This window comes from Lissotriton helveticus, chromosome 1_2 (genome assembly GCF_964261635.1).
Source record: "Lissotriton helveticus chromosome 1_2, aLisHel1.1, whole genome shotgun sequence".
Taxonomy (NCBI): domain Eukaryota; kingdom Metazoa; phylum Chordata; class Amphibia; order Caudata; family Salamandridae; genus Lissotriton; species Lissotriton helveticus.
The window spans coordinates 89,496,780-89,506,106 of NC_136058.1; positions in this window are offsets into that span (position 1 = coordinate 89,496,780).

The window sequence follows — 9,327 nt, forward strand, 5'->3', positions numbered from 1 at the left end:
TAGGTGCTGGCAGAGCTACGGCGCAAAAACAAAAGGTAGTCTTTTTGTCCGAAACGTGCTAAATTTCACTGGGAAATTGAGGTGCGACCATGCTCCGTTTTGCGCTGTTTCATGTCGCAGCCACTATGCCTACCCACGCAAGTGAGGTACCATTATTTTTGGGAGACCTGGGGGCACGCTGGGTGGGTGGAAATTTGTTGATCCACGCAGATTCCAGAACTTTCCACCACAGAAATGTGAGGAAAATGTGTTTTTTTGTCAAATTTTTAGGTTTGCAAGGGATTCTGGGTAACAAAACCTGGGGGTAGGCAGATGAGTCACCCCATCCTGAATTGCCCTGGGTGTCTAGTTTTCAAAAATGTATAGGTTTGCTAGGTTTCCCTAGGTGCTGGCAGAGCTACGGCGCAAAAACAAAAGGTAGTCTTTTTGTCTGAAACGTGCTAAATTTCACTGGGAAATTGAGGTGCGACCTTGCTGCGTTTTGCGCTGTTTCATGTCGCAGCCACTATGCCTACCCACGCAAGTGAGGTACCATTATTTTTGGGAGACCTGGGGGCACGCTGGGTGGGTGGAAATTTGTTGATCCATGCAGATTCCAGAACTTTCCACCACAGAAATGTGAGGAAAATATGTTTTTTTTGTCAAATTTTTAGGTTTGCAAGGGATTCTGGGTAACAAAACCTGGGGGTAGGCAGACGAGTCACCCCATCCTTAATTGCCCTGGGTGTCTAGTTTTCATAAATGTATAGGTTTGCTAGGTTTCCCTAGGTGCTGGCAGAGCTACGGCGCAAAAACAAAAGGTAGTCTTTTTGTCCGAAACGTGCTAAATTTCACTGGGAAATTGAGGTGCGACCATGCTGCGTTTTGCGCTGTTTCATGTCGCAGCCACTATGCCTACCCACGCAAGTGAGGTACCATTTTTTACGGGAGATCTGGGGGCACGCTGGGTGGGTGGAAATTTGTTGATCCACGCAGATTCCAGAACTTTCCACCACAGAAATGTGAGGAAAATTTGTTTTTTTGTCAAATTTTTAGGTTTACAAGGGATTCTGGGTACCAAAACCTGGGGGTAGGCAGACGAGTCACCCCATCCTGAATTTCCCTGGGTGTCTAGTTTTCAAAAATGTATAGGTTTGCTAGGTTTCCCTAGGTGCTGGCAGAGCTACGGCGCAAAAATGAAAGGTAGTCTTTTTGTCCGAAACATGCTAAATTTCACTGGGAAATTGAGGTGTGACCATGCTGCGTTTTGCGCTGTTTCATGCCGCAGCCACTATGCCTACCCACGCAAGTGAGGTACCATTTTTTTTGGGAGACCTGGGGGCACGCTGGGTGGGTGGAAATTTGTTGATCCACGCAGATTCCAGAACTTTCCACCACAGAAATGTGAGGAAAATGTGTTTTTTTTGTCAAATTTTTAAATTTTCAAGGGATTCTGGGTAACAAAACCTGGGGGTAGGCAGACGAGTCACCCCATCCTGAATTGCCCTCCGTGTCTAGTTTTCATAAATGTATAGGTTTGCTAGGTTTCCCTAGGTGCTGGCAGAGCTACGGCGCAAAACCAAAAGGTAGTCTTTTTGTCCAAAACGTGCTAAATTTCACTGGGAAATTGAGGTGCGACCATGCTGTGTTTTGCGCTGTTTCATGTCGCAGCCACTATGCCTACCCACGCAAGTGAGGTACCATTTTTTTCGGGAGACCTAGGGGCACGCTGGGTGGGTGGAAATTTGTTGATCCACGCAGATTCCAGAACTTTCCACCACAGAAATGTGAGGAAAATGTGTTTTTTTGGTCAAATGTTTAGGTTTGCAAGGGATTCTGGGTAACAAAACCTGGGAGTAGGCAGACGAGTCACCCCATCCTGAATTTACCTGGGTGTCTAGTTTTCAAAAATGTATAGGTTTGCTAGGTTTCCCTAGGTGCTGGCTGAGCTACGGCTCAAAAACAAAAGGTAGTCTCTTTGTCCAAAGAGCTTAAGATTTCACTGGGAAATTCAGGTGCGACCACGTTGCATTTTGTGCCGTTTCCTGTCGTAGGCACAAGGCCGACCCACACAAGTGAGGTACCGTTTTTATCGGGAGACCTGGGGAAACGCTGGGTGGGTGGAAATTTGTTGATCCACGCAGATTCCAGAACTTTCCACCACAGAAATGTGAGGAAAATGTGTTTTGTTTGTCAAAATCTTAGCTTTGCAAGGAATTCTGGGTAACAAAACCTGGTGGTAGGCAGTCGAGTCACCCCATCCTGAATTCCCCTGGGTGTCTACTTTTCAAAAATGTATAGGTTTGCTAGGTTTCCCTAGGTGCCGGCAGAGCTAGGGTGCAAAAACTACAGGTAGGCACTTTGCCAAAAAAGGGTCAATTTGTAACTGCAAAATTTAGGTGTGACCACGTTGCATTTTGCGCCGTTTCCTGTCGCAGGCACAAGGCCGACCCACACAAGTGAGGTACCGTTTTTATCGGGACAGTTGGGGTAATTCAGATTTGTAAATCAACTGTTATTACCAATTGAGCTTTCATGCATTTCTCCCTTTCAATGAAAGACATTGTGTAAAAAAAAATCTTTATGAAAAATGACCAATAATTCTCATGCTAGTATGAGTATACGCAACTTTGAAAATGTGCAATTATATACTGTTTCTGAACTCTATAATTTGTACCCAATTCAGAAATACATAGGTGTCTTTCATACAGATTATTCCATGTATACATTTTCCAAGACAAAGTGCACTATACCCAGTAAATGAAAAAATACCATTGCAAGTTGCTGCTCAGTTTTTGGATCTGGGTTCGTCGGGTTCTTGGTGAAACTACAAGTCCTATATATCCCCACAACCAGGAAGGTCTAACGGATGTAACGGTATATTGCTTTCCAAGAGCTGTCAAAATTAGAAAAAGTTATAGGTGAAAACGTTGAGACAAAAGGCTGTTTTTTTCAACAAATTTTCAAATATTCCAATATCTAACTGTTAGTTTCTATAACGAAACCTTCATGGATTTAGACAAATGACCCCTTTCTGATTTCAGAATTTTGTCTACTTTTCGCAAATGTAAAGCTTTCAAACTCATTTCTACCATTAACTGGAAGGAGGTGGAAAGCTCTAAAAATAGCAAAAACAGGCTATGTCCGAGAAAAATGCCAAAACTGAGTGAAAAATTTCGGTTCTCTGACAAAAGACTGTCATTCCCTGAAAGCTGAGAAAATGGAGATTTCAGCCCCACAAACCCTTTTGTGATACCATTTTCAGGGAAAAACCCAGAGGCTTTCATTTGCAGCCCGTTTTTCCCATTTTTCCGAAAAAAAAAAAATCACTATATTTTGGTTAATTTCTGGGACCCCTCCGAGGGAATCCACAAACCCTGGGCGCCTTTAGAATGCACATGATGTTGGAAGAATAGGACGCAAATTTGGCGCGAATACCTTATGTGGTCAAAAAGTTACAAGGGCCTAAGCGCGCACTACTCCAAAACGCCAAAAAAAGCCTTAGCACAGGAGGGGAAAAGGCCTAGCAGCGAAGGGGTTAATCACTCACTTATACAGTCAGTCACGCACCTACTAAATTCTTCATCTAGACACTTATACACCTACTCATTCTTCAATACATCTTGGCATATATATACAACATATTTAAACTTTACAGAAAACGCAGTCACTGGATGATGTCATCAGTGATGTCACTGACCATGTCATGAATGATGTAATATGTGACGTCATCAGCAGTGCATTGCGGGGCGCGAGTTATAGTTAGCTGAACTAACTATAACGGCAGAATTTCTATGGTTTTGTATGAGTGAAATGTCCAACTATCTATAACGTCTCTGAAACCCATGTTTTTTTCAGTGAAAAAATATATATATATATATATTACCTACTGGCAATTACCAGTAAGTAGTTATAGTTAGGACAAGGTTCCATAGAAAGAACATTTTTTGTTTTGCCTATAACTTTGGCGTCGCTTCATGAATCTTCATTAAATTTTCAAAACTAATTCTTTGTTCATATCAGCTCCTATGTCGAAAGTTTGGGAGTGATTGGTCAAGAGGGGCCGAGATAAAAGGGGGATCCCAAAACATGTTTTCTCCATGTTCATTTCCATAGGAAACTTTAGACAAGGCTACCGGGTGAACGGAATGACCCCAATATTTGGCAGGAAGAAGGGTCTTGGTCTAGAAAGCACGCTTTTGTTTATTTGGTGTAAATCCGTTCAGTAGTTTTCGAGAAATATCAAAATTTACAGATATCGATATTTTGGAATTCTGCTATCTGATTGGTTGAGGCGTTACAAGCTTGCTGCTTATTGGTTGCGAGCGGTTGCAACTAGGAAGTGTTGGCCGCCATTTTGTGATTCCGTTGAAGCGAGTAAGGGGAAAAAAGGGGAAAAAAGTAGGAAAGGAGGTTAGGAGCATTGTAACCTCTGTGGGGGAGTGTGAAGTGAAGTAGTCACTCCTACCGGTCTGAAAGTGCTGTGTTGCTCAGAGTGACATGGTGCTAAGATGATGGGCTGCTACACTCGAGTATGAAACCGAGAGCCTAAACCGTGAGCTCATTGCTGTAAGTAGTGTTAGTATGCGTTTATAGTATATAGGGAGTGGGAAGCAAACTACTTTCTCCTACTGGTCTGAAGACTCGGGGATTAAACCGTGAGCCTAAATCGTGAGTTCATTGCTGTAAAGTGATGTGCTCTGGGCGCTGTAGTTTACCTGTGGAAGTAGTGTTAGTTTGCGTTTATATAATATAGGGAGTGGGAAGCGCAGTACTCACCCCTACCTGTCTCAAGACTCCTGGATGAAACCATGAGCTAATTGCTGTAAAGTCATGTGCTCTGTGTAGTATTCCAATGTAAGTCATAGTAGAATGTTAGTATGTAATTCTACTAGAATGTAAGTATGTAATGTTAGAATGTAGGGCTGTCATTAGGGGAACCGTGGGGAGTTTGTACACGGTGCTGGAGAAGACGGTTGCCTTGCTGTCTGCTCCTGTTGGTGGGTGTTTAAGGTGTCTTGTTTTCCTGCAATAAATCTACTTATCGGATCCACTATTGTCTGCCTCTTCACTACATACATTTGGCGACGAGCGGGAGAAGGTAAAAAGAAGGCAGCACTCACCAATATTTCAAAGTTGCTTGCGTTGTGCTGAAGACACGTTTTCTTTGTGTAGCTGTTTCTACTCATCCCAGGGTCGTCGGTTCATTGAACTATGTTATCCGACCTCTTGTAGGATTTATATTTTTAGATTTTGCACTTCCTCTGCCTCTTCACTATACTCTGGTCGCTGTACTACACGCGTGTGAGTAGTTTTAGTATGCGTTTATACTAACCAATGCATCATGGCCCTAGGGAGTGCGACCTCCAAGGCGCAGCTCATACAATGTCCCGGGGTGTGCATCCGTGGGACATTTATGTTTGATATTAGAGGGCGGGTGCATGGCTTCCACCCTGTGATAGCAAATCCTTGTTTGACTAGTTGAAGCAAGAGGAGGAAAACTTTGTATTGCTTAAATAGAGCGGATCCGGGTGGTAAAAATGGAGAGAAAAAAAAAAAGAAGCAGGGTCTCACCCATTCATTTAAATGAGGCCCCTGGTGGGTAATGTTCCGTGGCCAATCCTATTATTATTTTGCAGGGTCTCTGTAGGACTGGGGATCTTAATGTCACATGTAAATTAGGCATGGGAGGGCACAGAGACATTATGCTGCCAGGGGATCGCCATCTTCCCGGTTATTGTTTACTAATTGTTCGGGGGGCTTCGAGGCCAACTGAAGTCCGGGGATCACCACCCTCCGGGGCTTTACTTAAATATGCAGGGTGGGCCTCGGCAGTCCCTGAAGCATCGGTGGTCCGAGGCACTGCCTTATTGCTTCTCTAATCACACGGGCAGTACTCATGTTGTTATAAAGTGATACACTCATAGAACTCTTGCAGTTGTGGAATGACCCAGGCTTCATTTGTGTAATAGTCTGTTGGTTTATATTTGGTAGGTGCACCGCACAATTACAATCATTTTCCCTCATAACCTCCAATAAACAGACGATTTTTACAATAAACCACAGAAAAGTGTTGTCAGAAAGGAAGATCTATACACTCACTTATTTAGTGAGAAAAAAAATAACCTTTATTAAAACAACACAAATAAATGGAAACACAAGTTTATTAGAACAAACAACAGTATAACATGAAATACGTGGGTGGGACTCCTCCGGAAGCAGCGTACAAAACCTGCAAGACAACAATGAAACATAAGTATGTGTGCCATGTGGAAGAGGAAAAGAAAAGTAGTCCGAATGAAAGGAAGATAGTGAGAATGGGAGGGAGAGGGAGTGGGTGGAAGGGAGAAGGGGAGGGAGAGTCAAAAGAACAGAGGGAGGAGGAGACAGAGCGTCGGCCTACTGCACCCAGCCCTCAGTCTTTACCTCCCGTCACCCATTTGTCTAGGACGCTGGGGTCGGCAAGAACGAGTGTGGTCCAGCAAGTCCTTAAAATGAAACATATGAATGAGGCCAGAGATTACATTATTAGCTACGGGAACATCGCTTGCCTGCACCTGTGCACATAGGGTGCTGCACCCCAGCACCTTCCCTTGCACTGGGCTCAATTGTAGGTCCTGCACACCAAGGCTTCACTGCTCACCTGCCACCATCGGTGTGTCCAACAACGTGTTGGTGCAACCTCCGAGTCCGGGGTACCTTTGAAGGGTGGGAGAGCAGGGATCCGGTCAGGGACGGTGTCTTGTTACCACGATGGAAGGCGTCAGAATGCTGAGGGCATCATCATGGGGTGAGCACCCGCTCCGCCCATTTTGGCTCAATCAATTCAGTGTCTTCAAAGGGAGAAATAATTTAATGGTGGAAACGTCCGGAGGTAAATGAAGGTTTATTTCAAGCATAATAGAAAACTCCAGTTGAGTGTATCCTTCGTTTTTGAAGTGTGATCTGCCAACTGTTAGTGGTAATCGTGGTTCACAGAGGAGTTGGAGTGCACGAGAATACACAAGGTTAAATAATAATATCTTACACCAACGTTCACATACAAAGGAACAGAGCACATGCTAGAAGCATAATGTGAGCGTGTAATGCAGTGGCGGAAGCCTGTGTGCATGTACAGTTAGTAATCAGCTCATTATAGTGCCCTAAAAGCCAACCCCACGTGTCTATAGGGCAGCGCTGCCCGCTGGCTCAGGCCTACAGTACGGTACAGCAAGTCCTTAAAATGAGTCAGACATGTGACAGAATGAGGTCAGAGATCACATCATTATGCACGGCAACATCGCTTGTTCGCATCTGCGCACCCAGGCTGATGCACCCCACCCCTCCCGCAGCACTGTGCTCAAAATGTGTCTGTAGGGCAGTGCTGCCCGCTGGCTCAGGCATACAGTAAGGTCCAGTAGGTCTTTAAAATGAGACAGAGATGTGACTGAATGAGATCAGAGATCACATCATTACGCAGGGCAACTTCGCTTGTTCGCACCTGCACACTCAGGCTGATGCAGCCCACCCCTGCCGCAGCACTGCGCTCAATTGGAGCCGCTGTGCACCCAGGCCCTACTGCTCACCTGCTTTCATTGTTGTGTGTGCAAAGACTACATGCAGCAGTGTTAACAATTCAGTTGCAGTGTTGATTGCATGATGGTGTACACCTCATGTATCCCTTTCGAAACACGACGGGCAGTAGGGTTCACAATTTAGAGCCAGTGTTGATTGCCAGGATGGTGTGCACCTCATGGATCCCTTTTTTTAATTGCGCATTGTGATATGCGAGGTAGATGCGGCCATATCACCTGAGGCGGTGTGGAAGAACTGGGTCATGTGGCGTTGTCGTTATCCTATTTATACGTACGCAAAGTGGGCTGGGCTTGTGTACGCTAGGCCAGCGTAGGGGTGGGAATAATCGTTCCGGGGATCTGGCCGTTGTTCAGTTCCTGCCTGGCCAGGAAGTGTACATATGTTTGCTTCTTTTGCAGTTTTGACTGCAGAATGTGCAATATATATTAATGTAGCATGTATCGGGAGGGCGGCAACTATCGCTAATGAGATGCTGTTCGAAAAGATTGAATGGCGAGCATCACATGCCGTTATCAAAGTTGTGGATATGCTCAGACACGCATGTCAATGGTGTGCGGTATTATTGAAAGTGGTGCTAACGTGAAGCGTACACATGTTAATGTGCTCGGATGGAGGGAGGATCAGCAGTGAGGCTACGTCATACACAGTGATAACGCTCATTACAGTCAAGCAATGTATGTCAAACGTGAATCTGAAAGTCTCACATACAACACACTACTATATTGGTAAAGCCTGACAACATAGCGTACAGCAATACAAATCTACATATTACTGTGTACTGTTTGTCACATGTGAACTAGGACGTGCACTCTGCCCGTGTCTAATGATACTTCTTACAGACACCAATACCGAGGAAGAAAGGCAGCACAATAATGTGCACCCACACACACCAGGGGCATCGTGTAACACACATTTGTTTTTTGATGTAACGTTTGAGATGCATGGCCATCACACGTGGAAGGCTAATGCACAGACCATGAATATTGATCAAGATGATCATTGCATGTTGTGTAGTATAAGATAGGTGTATACAGCAAAAAAAAATCAAAAAAGCTCTCTAAGCAGAAAAGGTGTCTCTCATCAAATGCTGTAGAGAGAATGAGTAAAATGTGTGGGGTCATCCAACTGTTACAATGGGAAATGTTATGAAGCAATCAAATGCTTTTTTTTAAGGTCACATGGCAATTACGCACCGAGCGTGCAAGGAGGGTGCACCCGACGCGATTTTGAGAAAATATATTTATCATGATATAAGTTTATTACGGTTAGAAATATGTAAATGTTTAAAATATTTTAGATTATCTCTTGCTCTCATATACTGTTTAAAGTTATTGAGATATACTTTTGAGACAAAAAAAAGAGGGAATGGCGTACCGGGTGCGACACCATACGTCTGTGACATAACACAGGGCCTGGTGGCGTGCACTCGTCACATATGCAACACACAGCAGGCGTGACCCCATGCGTACATGACATAACTCTTGGCTTGGTACTGCGTACCCGTCGGATACCAAAGTAGCAGGTGGGGCGACTTCATGTGTATATGATGTTATGCGGGACGAGGTGCCACGAACCTGTCGGATACGAAATGTGCATCATTTACGAGTTTAGCATTATGGTAAATCGGATTTGCATGGTGATGGAGCTTGGCATGCTACTGGTATGGGAGTGCAGTTTTCGCAACAAAAAAAAGAGATACATATTTTTGTGGGAAGACATAAAACATTCCATAATTTTTAAAGTAAAAAAGAAGTATAATAGAGTTCCAAAATA